Genomic DNA, 14,045 nt, shown 5'->3' on the forward strand with positions numbered 1-14,045 from the left:
TTCATTACTTGCAAGTTACTGAAATATTAAACTCAAAGCTCAAGCTGTTCAATTCAATTGCTTCCTAAAGTTATTTTTTAGAGATATCCATCAGCATGCAGAACAATCATACACAAATGTAAGCTTCCTATTGGGCTATTTTTACTTTGATGCAGATAATTTTTACGTTATATTTCTACACCAATTTGTTGTATGAACAGAAAACACAATGTACTTTAAAAATGCTGGATTATTTCAAGCCATTTCTAGGTGTAACACAGATTCAGGCCCAACCCAATTCTACACCTCAGCCCTTCTCCTTACCCCTGCCCTCATTTTGCACGTTCACATGAAGGTGTAGAGGTGTCCCAATTCTCTTTAGCTTGAAGGCGGAAGGCTAAGGGAAGGTCTAGATAGCCCTTGAAATGGAGATTTTCCAGGACCACACTCTACACCAGGGGTCACCAAACTTGTTCCTGGAGGGCCGGTGTCCTGCAGATTATAGCTCCAACCCTAATCAAACACACCTGAACAAGCTAATCAAGGTCTTACTAGGTATACTTAAAACACCCAGGCAGGTGTGTTGAGGTAAGTTGGAGCTAAAACCTGAAGGGACACCGAGGACCAATCTCCAGGACCGAGATTGGTGACCCCTGCTCTACACCAAAGAGTACGAAAGTTTTCAAGAATATACCAATTTCCCAGACATTTAAGGAGATGCACAAATTAGTGTTTTTTGTCATTATTACAAATTTTTACAACAAACAAGCATATGTGTTAATACATTTCTAACAGTTTTCATGTTTTACCGTCATACTTAAAATAAAAACGCTAAACTTCGCTATCTATAATGCATAACAATAACTCCTGTATAGCAGTCCCACAACATACTTTCACATCTATCACTCGATGACCCTCGAATACTCTGTCAGAAAAGTCTAAAGCCTGGGAATGACCGTTTTACAATGTCTGCGATGACATGATGATGTGTGCAGATGTTTCTCCTTCACACTTTGTTTCAAGAGCCAAGGGGAAAGGTTAAAAATATAGAATTGTGATTGTGCCTAAAACAAATGCTGGGTTAATTTTTTTAATAATTAAATTAATAGGACCAAATTTAACGCAATGTTTGGGTAAGTCCATATTTTACCCAATTTGAGTTTAAATAACCCAGCATTTCTTAGAGTGCGGTTTTATTTACACATCAACTAAAACAGTACAGTATTTGAAAAGATGGATCATTGAACAGAATTAATATTGATTTGTTAAATTCCTTCCAGCAATCATGTATGCTTTTTCGATTTGTAAAAGTATTTTTAAGTGTGATGCCAATAAATCGAAAAAGAGCGGAGTGGGAAAAGAAGATGCTGTCCCTTTCTTTTCCTCTTATGAGAGGAGAGGGGGACATTTTGCTCTGAGTTATGTATACAGCTCTTAATCCCAATGGAGTTTTTTTCTTCAATTAGATTTTCTTCGTCAAAGGCATATGACTCTTTAGGTCTTTGTTGCAGCCTCTAAGGGATGCAAAAAACACTACTCTGTGATCTTATTTAGTTCTGTTTTCCCTCAGGATGGCTACGTATATTTCACTTTTTTTTTTTAGTTTTCACTCCCATAAGGACATTAGGAGGACAACTGCACCTCTCAGAAAATATCTGGACGCCCTTTTAGGCCTTTTCAGAAGTTTGATATTAAATATGTGATATGCTTTTTGACAGACAGATATCGTAACAAACCTTAAATCTTCTCTAAATCATGTACTACCAACTTTCACTTTCTCCTTTCTATTAATATATTTTGAAAAATTTAGAAAAATGGTATTATGTAGTTTTGTATTGCCTGCCTATTATTAGTATATTGGCTGTTTATGAAGCCATTCACATTTTGTGTCTAAATTTAAAACGATCTTCACCAATTTCTTCTCCTGTTTCATGTGTCAAAGCAACTGACAAGTTTTTGTTGTAACTTTGATACAAGTTTTATATATGAAAAAAATTAAAAGCACGATAATGTTTGGGTGCTCTCCATTTGTCTGAGGTCAAAAGTGTTGAGCAAGCTACTTGAAAAATGTATATATCTATATATTTAACGTCGGGGGGTGGAGTGACAGATACAACTGGAGGTAAGATCCAATATGCAGGTTTATTCAGCGTCAGGCAAGCAGTGGTCATACAGGTGCAAACGGGTATATTAAAGCATTCCAGAATCATAAACGGTAAACAGGCAGAAGGTCGAAAGGCAGGCGGCTAAACAGGATAACAAGGATACAAGACTAGGTTCAAACACAGAGAAACAAGACAGGGAAAAGTGTTGTAATGTCACAATGAAGCAAACAAGACTCGGCAAACTGGATGGGTTCATGAGGGGCTTATAAGTGGTGTGATATCAGTCTATGACAAGGTTCAGGTGGTGAATGTAATCAAGCTAGATGTGTGAGCAGGCGTGAGTGTCTGGGAGAAGTGCATGTATGAAAATGTAGTCCAGGAAAAGGTGGAAGTGTAGTCCAAGTACTCATGCGAGAACCAGCGATCTCTGGGGAGCGATCGCATGTTGTGTGACAAAATATATATATATATAAAAATCACTAAAGTATTTTTGAGCACAGTATTAGAATTAACGTTACTGCATCTTCACATGTATTGCTCGATGTATGGTCACAAGGAATCCTGCTTCAGAAATAAGTCATCAGTCATCTTTCCATCAAGCTAATTTTTTGTGTTAGCCTAATTGGACTGGAGCAAGAGGTGGTAGTAACGCACTAAAAAATTTGTTTTTGACCACCGTAAAACAGAAATCGTTATTATTGCCATCAAATGGATTTACTTGTATTTACTTTCCATACTTTTAAGATTTATTTTGTTATCATCTTGCTGTTCATTTTGTTATTAAATATTTTAAAGGTTTGAAATTTGGTTTTGCTTTAATATAATTTTTTTTTCATGTTTGCAGCCTACTCTAGGCTTTATTGCAATTTTTATATCAATGGACAGTGAATTTACTTAAACACAATAATAACACAAAACGTACAAAAGTAACAAACACCTTACGTGCTTTCATTAATCTGTATATACAGCATGTACCTCTGGGCTAAGAAAGTTCTCAAAATATAGTATTAGTCTACATTTAAAGGAAAATGAAGGTGTAGATTATAGGTGGTTGTTAGATGCAGAGCTTCTTTATCAAAAAGGTGAAAAAACACCTGCAAGTTCTGAAAGAGATCAAATCTCAGCAAGGTAAGGAAAAGTAACGCAAAAGTAATATAACGCATTACTTACTATAAAAAGTAACTAAGCATCACAATTAGTTACTTTTTTATGGGAGTAACTCAATATTGTAACAAATTAATTTCTAAATTAACTACCCCTACACGGTTAACTACTACTAATAACTATAACCTACTACCTCAATAAATAAGTATAATAAATAATACCAGCAGCACATTGTTGATGCATAAGTCATAGTTGATGCTTTCTTAATAGTGATTTTTGAAATAAATTTTTCTTTATATGGATGTCAGTGGTTATCGATTTCCCACAATATTCAAAGTATGTTTCATTTTCATTTAACAAAATATGGCTATAAAGGTTTGGAATACTTAAAATTAAGTTTTTTTTTTTTTTCATTTTTGGCTGAACTGTCATTCAAGTGTTTTTGGAAAAAAGCAATAATATATCTTCGTTCTTATCTCTTTCTTCATCCATGCAGTGCATCAAAGTATCTTCTGCCTTTACTCACAAAAAAGACACCGGCTAGCTATGTACAACATATATAACATAATATACTGTGAGTAGAACTTTCCCAGTATAGGGAAGAAGAGGACAGGCTAATGTGGGACAGAACATAATCCATTTAAGCCTCCGGGCAACTACTGTTGCCAAAGGCTCTGCCGCTCTTTTTCCATTTGTAAACACTTTTGGCTGACTATAGATGTTTTAAAACCCTTAGGAAGAGCTTTTGACAACTTGCAGAATAAAGTGTCATGTGGTGGTATTTAATTCATGCTCTCATTTCTTCATGTTTACTCAGAAATTCACCTGGGAGCTAGTAAGGTGTGGACAGAACCCCTTATTATCTCAATCTTTGCATATGTTTCTGTTGGAGTTTCTATGTATAGATATTGCACGTGCCACTGATCACTTGCATTTTATTTTCATATGAAAGATTTTGCACTCAATTATGGACATTACTGGGTTAAATCTGTAGACGATATACTAACTCAAGAGAACATATTTGCTCATAGTGAATATTATTGTGTGACTACAGTAGGTGATGCATTGTAGTGAAGTCTACAGGTAGAAAACATTCCAATATCTGTTTTTTTTTTTTTGGCATCATGAAGGAATCAGTCTGTTCCTATTGTAGAATAGGATGTATTTCCATAATAACATGCAGTTGGGAGAGAAATCCCATCTCAACATGTGTCTGTGCCAAGGCTAAAGTCTGAGATGCTGCTGGGGTACAAAGAATATAGTACAGAAGACAATAGCAGGGTGAAAATTACAGGGACGCCTGACCGTCAGATTAATAAACAATTATCTAAAGAAGAAATGAAACATAGTTATTGCATTTTGCTTTCAGATTTTGTTTAATATTATCTGCTTAACTGTACAGACACTTCTGAATTTAGCTCAATTGTCCACTGCAAATTCACATTTAAATTGAGCATCTGTCAAATGGACAGCATGGATTCAAGTCAAACACATATAGATGAGTTGATTTTAAACACATAGATGACTATTTTGCTGGTGATTACCTTTTTATCTATTTTTTACATTCACATAAATGTAATTTGTATTGTCAAAGTATTGTCAAATTGTATAACCACTGACCTTAAAACATGTTTCCCCAATAATCTGTTTTATTTGCAGATTTGACAACAATGTATGTTCAAATCCAATGCTTGTCACATCCTGTTTGCTGAGATGCCTTTATCTTTAAAATAGGTGTATTTTTCACTGCATATGATATCCCACAATCACATGCTTTCAATCACATGACAGTAAAGATGGTGGGAAGTTAAAGCTGGTGATCGTTTCACCAACTTATTACACTTTTGAAGTGATTTTTTTGTGCAAATGCAGTCTTCTTATACAGTGTGAGTTGGTACTTTGCTGAATTCTCAGAGAAATTGCACAGTCTATGGTCAGACTTAGAGTAGATATTGATTACTGATTGGTTAGATGACTCCAGAAGCCATATATAATCATACATACCTGAATTTCAGCAACCTCGGCACTTGTAAACTTATCTATACAAATAGCAGCAATGAAACGGTTTTACCATATCAATTTGAGCTAAGGTTATCATCTTTTGGAGGTTCATGTTTAATGGTTTTGTTTCGTGTCTTTTTTTACAGCATTTAAACCACATGGTTCGAGCGACTCAATTACGATTTTTCCCCCCATGTGGCACAGATCAGATATGGCCCATGTAAGTGAAAGCAGAAACAAAATTTCATGGATTTCGATTTACTCAAACCAAAGTCAGGCCTTGTTCAAATGTGAAAATGTATCTGATATTTTTGCAGTCTAAGCAGGTCAATTGGATTTTCTCCCATCAATGCAAGTCACAAGTCATTAAAAACCATAGCGAACGACGTCAAATCTGACACTTTTGTTTCGGAACAGACTTCAGCAGAGTCCTAAACCTTAAATCTCATACAGGAGGACTAAAAAAGCTTTTATATTGTCATGTAGCACTAGTATTTAAGCATGCTAACAAGAGAGAGAGTGCAACATCTGCCACTCAACCAATATAAAACTGTTGCATGCATCACATGCATAAATCACACCATGGACATTACATTACAAGATGCTTACTGGTTTAAAAAGGCCTAGATTAAAAGAGCAAATGATAACTTTTCTGTCATAAACTATAGTAAAACAACTAAAGAACTAAAATGTGAAGAACTAAAAATGAAACCCTGTGAACAGATTAAATGGAGGAACTTTTAATATCAGCTGTCAGTTAGCGCCGTTTTTTTTTTGTAAATGCAGACATTCCGATATAAGTCACTTTTAAAAGATGACGTAAGCTGGTCATAAAAAAAATTGAACACAGTCACAAAATCAGAATTGACAATCAAGATCTGCAGTGTAAATGCAGCCTTTGAGAACTAACTTTCCCAGGTCAAGAACCAAGTACCAGTGTTGAGTCAAACCAAGATGCAACATCCGACTCTTCTTCGTGAAGCTAATACGGAAGTAACTGAAACTGCAATTCATTGAATTTCCACTAGGCCTGGCTCTATGATAGAGCAGATTTCTGTTGACCCCAAAAAACATCTTTACAGCCTGGTAAAAAAATTATTTTGGTGCATATAGATAATATTACTCTTCATGACAACTGTGATATGATGATTTTTATCAAAACTAATTTGTTTCAATTTTATTAAGTTATAAGTCCACATAATTAAAAGTGTGGCCACTTGAGTAACAGCTAGGTCTTGCTGGTCGTCATCATGTTCTTTTGTCTGATTAGCCCATGAACTTGGCATATACATTGCATTTTTGTGTTGTTTTATGTGGCTTTACACAATCAGTTGCCTTTTGGAATTATTTCTTACAATTATCAGATAATATGGCATGCTGTGCACTTAATTGTGCTCACAAACCATTTAAGTTGCCTCCATTTTCAGGTGAGTGCAATTCTTACATACTTATATACCATATCTATAAATGTATTTGTTTTATTTAAGATAATTTATCATTTAGAACTTGAATGCTCTCCAGAATCTGACAGATTGATTACGTCATCTGAAATGTTGTCATAAAGTGTTATGACTGGGTTTCCGAAACGTCATTGTATTTACTAACACAGTCTATATTTGAAATATTTGGAAGTTTTTAGCATTTTCCTCCTGTAGAAAGACATCATGAGAAGAATGCTTAGTGGCATTATAACAAAATCACATGACTTTTTAATGTCATGAAAACAATGCTTAGTAGCATTATAACAAAATCACAGGACTTTTTTTAACTTTATGAAAACAATGCTTAGTGGCATTATAACAAAATCAAGACTATTTTAATGTGCATACTGGAAGTTGTTCGGTAAAAGTGTTTCTATCAATGCTTAGTGGCTCAATGTATAACATCAGTGTTTTTAAAGGACTAAACATTTTTTGATATAAAATTCAACCAAGCACATGTGGTCAGAACACAAGAGTTACAGATAATAGTATTAGATAAAAGTTTTAGGCATTTCTGCCAAAGAAAAGCCTGTCTAAGCAAAATGCTAGCAGGCATTTGTCGCTCCATCTCTTTGCCCTTTTTTTATTTAACCCGGTCGTGAACAAAATGGCGACGGTTGGCCACGCCCACTCGTAGCTTCATTTGCACTCTTTAGAAACCTATGGGTGACGTCACAGACACTATGCCCATATCTTTTATAGTCTATGGATTAAATTAAATGCTGTCATTGAAGATAATAGTCTATACTTAACCTATTTTGTTGCGTAGGAAGTAAGACTGATGTCTCATTTCAGGCAGAAAGTAACCCAATTTGTGCATTTTGATCTTTGAAGTTCGGCAGATCTTTTACATTCCCAAGTAATATTGCACACTTCACGAACAAGCATTAATAGGGGTGATTGAATCAAATCATGACTTGGAAATGACCTGTTGAAAAGCTTTTAAAAAGCCTTGCAAAAATTGCACTGCGGAGACCGGGACTGGTCACATATAAAACAACAGCAGGAGTGTCTAAACTGCCACTAGCTGCTGTTGGTCCACAATTTTAGTGTATTTCCATGCGTGTTTGCAGAGACGCGGGTCCGACGGTCTCACGAGAGATGAGAGAACATCAGCGCTTCAAGAGCTGCTCAACTTTCTGTGTATATGCGTGTGAGTGTGTGTGTGTGTGTGGGAAGGCGAGGGAAAGGAAGGCTTGCGCTCTCTCTCCAGCAGCAAGAGCTGTTTTTAGTTTTGACTGCGGGTTTCAGAGCGCTGTTTGTTGTGCTTGGCTGAGCAGCGGCTGAAGTTGTCAGCGTAAATAAGACTTTGTATTCAATCATCTTGACACGTACAGAGGAGACAGTGAGTGACAGATTTAAGAGGGAGGTGTAGCAGCAGTAAACTCTCTCTCTCTGTCTGTCTGAATAAATTCACAAAGAGAAGTGAGAAGTGTTCTCCTATCACGCAACCTGCCACAGCCTTCTGCATAGACGAGAACTTAGACGCCGTGTCTGGTCTAGTAAATGTGTTGACAGTGATAAACAAAGGATTGTTACTTTCTCTTTTTTTTAATTGTCTTCTTTTTTTGCGGCCTCTCAGATCAAGTACACACTTTTCCAAGGCTATCAAATCTGTCTAGTCCTTTTTCCGAGCAAGGCTCTGGAATCATGTGATATATCCCTGAGAGCTTCCCGAACAGACATTCCTAAAGTGATATTGACATGTTGTCAAGCTCGCCTCTTTCCCATAAGGCCTCCTGAGCTCTGACAGACTCCAGCGAAAGCAGGAAAGTTGCCGTCGCTCAGGACGCGCAATAATTTCAGCCTGTCTCCGCTGCTGATGTGCTGGGCCTATTTTTAGTTCTATTTTTTGTGGTCTTTTTTAATTTATACTCATCAGAATCACCATTCCTTGAAAACACCTGCTCAGGAAGTCCTCTGGGCTTCCTTCTCACAACCTGAATGATCTTGATGACTGACTCATCCTGGATGTTTTTTGAGTCATCTTTGCGTGGTGATGTTGAAGAGACATTTGGAACCCGATAAACTTTGAATATGAAAGCGTGAAGCCTGTGCGGCGTCATCGTTAAACCCTGTTTGCCCCGGTTATCCCCTTTAGCACAACTAATGAATGTATTAAGGCTTCCTTCCATTCGCTCGCCACTTATACACAGAAACGAAATACGCTTGTCACTCTTCTGACTGATTAATCCTATTCTGCTCACACACACACTCTCCTTTTCGCTGATATGTTGCTGAGGCTTGTGCAACAGCTTTATGTAACATACTTATACTTAAAGTTCCAGTGAAATCAAAGTATTTTTTTGTTACAGTATATGTTGGTATCAGTATAGTCTTATGCCGACTTTAGACTGAACGATTTTTCCAATTCTACCCCTTAGCGCTTACCCTCACCCCAATTCTTTTTAGCTTTTTGGCGTAAGGCTAAGGGGAAGGGGTAGATACCCCTTCAAATGGAGATTTTTCAGGATCACACTCAAAACCTAAAATTCACCAGCCACAACCCGGAAGTAATGAGATACACAAATTAGTATTTTTTTGTCATTATTATGAATTTTTACAAAAACAAGCACATCTTTTAATATATTCATAACCACATTCCTGTTTTACCATCATGCTTAAAAACAACTCTTAGACATAAACTGCAAAATTTCGCTATCTATAATCCATAATAATAACTCCTATGTAGCAGTCCCACAACATTCTGACATTTGATGACGCTCGAATACCTAGTGGCAGGTGGGTGGGAATGGGCTTTTTACAGTGTCTGCTATAATGTTAATGTTGTTTTTGGTGTGTTTGCATTGATAATTATGGCCACTGTGTAAATGCACAGTATATTTACAATCTTATTGCCACAATAGATCGTTATGATAACAAAATATATGACTTTATAGATTTCTTGAAGATAAATATAAAAAAATAAAGCAACTGGAATAACTACAGCGGTTAGCGATCGTCTCATCTCATGTGAAGCAAGAGCTCACGATTACATATGATGACGTGTGCAGGTGCTGTACTGGTGTCCCATTTGTTAGGGGTTTGAAGCCCTTCCCCTTCAGACTTTGTTTTATGGGCCAAGGGGAAGGGGTAAGGGTACAAAAATAGAATTGGGATTGGGCTTTAATGCACTTTACACATTTTTGAGGGGAATCTCTTCATTCAACACCAGTGTGCAACATCCACAGGGATGACACAAAGACAGCCACACAACCACACACCAGGATTTCAGGGTCAAACCCCTACTCTTTTTTGAAGGACATCCTGGGATTTTTAACAACCACAGAGAGTCAGGAGCTTATCTTAACAGTCTCATCCAAAAGATGGTGCTCACTGAGCATTATAGAGTCCATATCAGTATACTGGGATGTTAGGACCCACACAGACCACAGGTTGAGCACCCTGTGCTGGTCTCACGAACATCTCTTTTGGCAGCAACCTAGCTTTCCCATGTGGTTTCTTATCTAGGTACAGACCAGGATCAGTCCTGCTTAGTCTCAGTGGGCAACCATGTGACAGTTGTGTCACGTTCAAAATAAATGTTCGGGTGGATCCAATAGCGAGTGAACAAAGTAATTTATTAAACACAGTCAAACTCAAAAGGCAGGTGTAACAAAAGAGTGAGGTGCTAAGGCTAGGGGAACAGGACAGGAATCAAACAGGAAATCAGGCTCTAGCAGAAGCTCCTCACGGTCCTGAGCACAGACAGAAAGACACACATGAGCACACGTAACGAACTGACAATGAACATTAAACACGTAGCACTTAAATAGTCACGATGATGTATATCAGCTGGCGAAAAATCAATCCAGCGGAGTGACGTAAGGCCACGTGACCAAAACAACACACGTGGGCCACAAAAGCAAAACAAACCCACCTGATCACACAGACATTCCGGAAGAGCGCACAAACCTGCAACCGTGACATTACCCCTCTCTCAAGAGCACCTCCTGGTGCTCCCAGAAGCGCTTACCTGGCGATTGTAATCATCGATAAGAGAGTGATCCAATATGTCCTTTGCAGGGACCCAACTCCTCTCCTCCGCACCATAACCTTCCCAGTCCACCAAGTACTGAAATCCTCGCCCCCTCCGTCTTGAGTCCAGAATGCGCTTAACCGAATAAACGGTCTCCCCATCTACGAGACGCGGCGGGGGGGGAACCGGAGTGGGCGGATTAATCGCCGTATGAAAAACGGGCTTTAATTTGGAAACATGGAACACGGGATGAATTCTCCTGTACGCTGGAGGAAGTTTGAGGCGGACTGCCACCGGACTAATGATCTTGATGACAGTGAATGGGCCAATAAATTTGGGTGCAAGTTTATTACATACGGAACGCAAGGGAATATTCTTAGTTGAAAGCCACACTTTTTGACCGACGACGTAAACGGGAGGCTTCGACCGGTGGCGATCGGCTTTAGCCTTAGTGCGCGGACCCACTTGGAGGAGGGTCTGCCTGGCCCTGTGCCAAGTGCGTCGGCACCTCTGGACAAAGGCGTGGGCGGAGGGGACCGCGACTTCGGATTCCAGACTGGGAAAAGCTGGTGGCTGGTAACCTAAACTACACTGAAACGGAGAAAGGCCCGTAGCCGACACTGGTAATGAATTGTGTGCGTACTCCACCCATGGGAGCTGCTGACTCCAAGAGGAGGGATTCTGGGAAACCAAACAACGTAACATTCGCTCGAGATCTTGGTTTGCCCTCTCAGTTTGTCCGTTACTCTGAGGATGAAACCCAGAAGAAAGACTTACAGTCGCTCCCAATAAATGACAAAATTCTCTCCAAAATTTAGAGACAAACTGGGGCCCCCTGTCAGAAACCACGTCCGTCGGGAGGCCATGAAGGAACATGTCCCATTGAGCCTCCGCATTCCAGCCAGATTCAGCAGCCAAAGTGCGGAACTCAATGGAATAGTCCGCCACGCTCCGATTCCCCTGGAGGAGCTCAGCGAGGACTCGAGCGGCCTCTCTCCCAGAGGCGGCCCGATCAAAGACCTTCTTTAGTTCCTTTGAGAACAGGTCGAACGAAGAACAACAGGGTAATTTCTTCTCCCATGCTGTGGTTCCCCATTGAGCCGCCCTTCCTGAAAGGAGAGTGATGACGAACGCCACCTTGGCCTGCTCTGAGGAAAACAAAGATGGCTGCAGGGAGAAGTACAGGGAGCATTTGGCTAAGAAGGACCGGCATAAGTGAGGCTCCCCAGCATAGCAGGTCGGCGGAGGAAGGCGAGGCTCAACTGAGCGACCAACGCCCAAGTTAGCACTGGCAGTCACTGGCGCAGGTATCACCTCCGGAGCTGGTGCAGGCTCCCCTTGTGTTGTTCCGGAAATCAGCTGTTGGACCTGAGTAGTGAGTAATGACAACTGACCAACCAAGGCCTGGATAGCCTGTGCAGTCGTGGCTAAAGCCTCGTCCTGGCGATCGATCCTGGCGTTGCTAGCAGTAAGGAACTCCGATATCTGTGAAGTACTCGCTGGATCCATGGTAAAGGTCAGTTCGTTTTGTCACGTTCAAAATAAATGTTCGGGTGGATCCAATAGCGAGTGAACAAAGTAATTTATTAAACACAGTCAAACTCAAAAAGGCAGGTGTAACAAAAGAGTGAGGTGCTAAGGCTAGGGGAACAGGACAGGAATCAAACAGGAAATCAGGCTCTAGCAGAAGCTCCTCACGGTCCTGAGCACAGACAGAAAGACACACATGAGCACACGTAACGAACTGACAATGAACATTAAACACGTAGCACTTAAATAGTCACGATGATGTATATCAGCTGGCGAAAAATCAATCCAGCGGAGTGACGTAAGGCCACGTGACCAAAACAACACACGTGGGCCACAAAAGCAAAACAAACCCACCTGATCACACAGACATTCCGGAAGAGCGCACAAACCTGCAACCGTGACAAGTTGCACAGAGCGAGTTTGCTCCAAAACAGTGGCACAAGTCATATTTAAAAAATATAAAAATCCAAATTTTGAAATTTTTCACTTCAACCTAAATAGATCAATGATATTTGACGTGTTTCTCATCAAGTTTTCTGACCAATCAAATGCTTCATAGCAGGGGTGGGAACCTACACTGGTCTCACGGTTTAGTTCGGTTACGATTATCATGCCAGCGATTCGGTTCAATTCAATATCTCAGTGCATCAGAATGCATTGATGATGCTTTCCATACATAATTAGATTTTTTTCTTCACAACACAAGAATTTTTTTATTAAAATCGATGTATATACTAATGTTTATATTATATTTGTAATACAATTTTGTCTGTTAATACAAGCGGTACGATATATGTACTGTACCTTTAATTTGACCTGCTCAAAGAAAACACTCTTTTTGAATGTATCTAACAAAACTCCAATACATGCACAGAAGACAACATGAGCAATTATAGCAAATTAACTAATGTAAAAATTATCCCGCTTCCTTTTCGAGCGCTGTCTTACACCCCAATGATTCGTCATTGTCTTCAGCCGCTCAACAGAATGGGCTGCGCTTGGCTTTAGAAATGAAAGCGCTGTTTACCGATGAGTCACGTGAGAAGAACAGCTGCGCTCACAGTATATATGTGCATAATACGATGTTATTACAGGTAATCTGTAATAGACACAGTGGACATATCTGACATATTCTGCCCCTTCAATACACTATTGCTAAATGTGCTTGAGCTCAACCACTTTCACTAGCAAAGCTTTGATAAAACGAAATGCTATTTGGATATTTTTTTTTCAAAATGTGGGTGGAGATTATGTATGTTCTGCCCTTCCTTCATATTTTAGTTCAATTTACATCACACATTGAACGAAATTTTCACATTACAAAGCACTTCATAGGAAAAGTTTCAAGTTTTTGTGTGTGTGTGTGTGTGTGTTTGTGTGTGTGTGTGTGTGTGTGTGTGTTTGTGTGTGTGTTTGTGTGTTTGTCTCTCTCTGTGTGTGTGTGTGTGTGTGTGTGTGTGTGTGTGTGTGTGTGTGTGTGTGTGTGTGTGTGTGTGTGTGTGTGTGTGTGTGTGTGTGTGTGTGTGGAGCACTCCAGAAATGGTGGTGTCTGATAAAATCCTAAATAAGCAGCTTTGGCATCTCGGCCAGTGAACATAACACTTGGTACCCTTGAAAGGCACTTCAAGAAGGTCAAAAGAGGAGCCATTTTAAATAAAAATATACACTTAAATCCATTCACAGAGCATCCTTCCACAAGTCCATGATGGTCAGTTCAAGGTAAATTTGATTGGCATTTCAAGAAAGTTATTTGATTATTTATAAGCAAGGGTGACAAATATTTGTAATTAGTTTAATAGCTTGATATGAAATTAAAGCGTATGTTAACATATAAGTTTAATAATTCATTAAAAACAAGTTGTTTTG

Source organism: Danio rerio, chromosome 19 (assembly GCF_049306965.1).
Source record: "Danio rerio strain Tuebingen ecotype United States chromosome 19, GRCz12tu, whole genome shotgun sequence".
NCBI classification, from domain to species: domain Eukaryota; kingdom Metazoa; phylum Chordata; class Actinopteri; order Cypriniformes; family Danionidae; genus Danio; species Danio rerio.